Below are 1,662 nucleotides of genomic sequence, written 5' to 3'. Positions count from 1 at the left end.
CGATGGTTGAGAATATTTCACGATTCCGAGACGCCTTCATCACCTTCACAAGAATCGGGAACTTCTTCATTCGCTGGAGTTTCCTGAAGGATTTCAGTTTCCCCTCCTGCAGGGGTGAGCCCTGTCTCATCGCGTCCATTTGCTTCTGGACGAGCAGGACCATGGCCGCGACATTCTTCTGCCACAACCTCCCGTTTTTTTCTACGATTCTTGTCGACTTGGACTTCAGCTTGGGCCCTGGAAGGTTTGGAACGTGATTATTAGAGACGTTATACGGCCTGGCAGATCCTTGTCTAGGTGCGGCGTCCGTTTTCCCTCATTCAATCGAGAACGCCTGGTTCCCGGGAGAAGCAATGGAAAAGCTCGAGGATGCCCCTCAAGATTTGCATTCGCTTGTGCATACTTGTCTTCTTTTAGAGGAAAGTTGCAAGCTCGAGGTCTCATCTTCGTGAGTACACTGTAGTGTATAGTCACTAGTCATGGTGGATCTCTCGATGGAACAATTTTATTGGCTTCCCGCCGCCTCCGCTAGTATCTCGACTCTTTGTACTTCGGAATCCTTCATGATGCCACAGAGCCGGTCGCTCGTCACTAGTACTTACATTTTCGATGCTGTCGCTTGTCTCTTCGAAACAGGAAAGGCAGTTGTCAACCAGAACTCTTCGTCAGGCGAAGATTTTAGCTCCAAGATTAAGGGTCGCGAAGAGCAGTCTTAGCTTGAGCTTGCAGAGGATGAACTCCCGATAGACGGTGAGTGTCGAGAACGGATCAATTTATTCTCTGAGTCTCCTACTGTAGGAAAGAGGTGAAGAAGATGTATGAGAGTTCTAGCCTCGACCGCCCACGGAACTCTCTCTCGTGTATGCCGCATGCGGAGAGCTGCGGCCTAATGAATTATGGGGTGGGGGTCATCCTGAGTCGCATACGCAGATTCCGAACTCAATTGAGATGGGTGATCGACGAGGTATTTCTGCATGACCCGGTGACTCAACATTCTCGAAGCTCTCCTCTCGATAGGGGGCGCCGAGGTCTCCTCTCTGGCGAGAGCTCCGCAACATCGCGCCCGGGTAGCCTGAAGAATTCCCCAAGCGGAATGCAGTTCTCAATAATGCTTGCGGAGAATCGGAACATGGTCAGTCAATTGAACATCATCTACGAATCGAATTCTGATTCTTATTCAATTCAATTCAATCACCGACGTGCATGTGCAAGATGCTGAGAACAAGCTTTTTGGAAGTGATGCTCTTCATGGGCGTGATTTTGAGGAACGCCTAAGAGATTTCAACCGCGACGCAGGGCAGTGACCGCGCTCTACCCCGTAGCACCTATATCAGAGCTGTGCGCCACCATCGAATCCGACGGCGGCGGGGGAGTTTTTCGCAGCGGCGCGCCGCGGCGTTTCACGACGCGGAAAACAATTCGCGGCGGCGTGATAATTGATACCCGTTACGGGAAGCCACTTATATTTTTGTATACATTTTCCCTTTTTCTCGAATCATCTCTTGCCTTAGCTAGAAGAGAGAAGGACACGACACATGGCATGAAGGAGAACATCACAGAATCCGGAGATTTCGCCCTTGGGAATCCGTTCGATTAAGACTCATTCTCCCAAGTCTCGAGCATCGGGAGTCTCATAAGAGGAGCGGATCCCCAGCTACTTGG

This window comes from Galendromus occidentalis, unplaced genomic scaffold (assembly GCF_000255335.2).
Source record: "Galendromus occidentalis unplaced genomic scaffold, Mocc_1.1 scf7180000077154, whole genome shotgun sequence".
In the NCBI taxonomy this organism is placed as follows: Eukaryota; Metazoa; Arthropoda; class Arachnida; order Mesostigmata; family Phytoseiidae; genus Galendromus; species Galendromus occidentalis.
The sequence above is the reverse complement of the archived record's forward strand: the minus strand, read 5'-3'. Positions refer to the sequence as shown.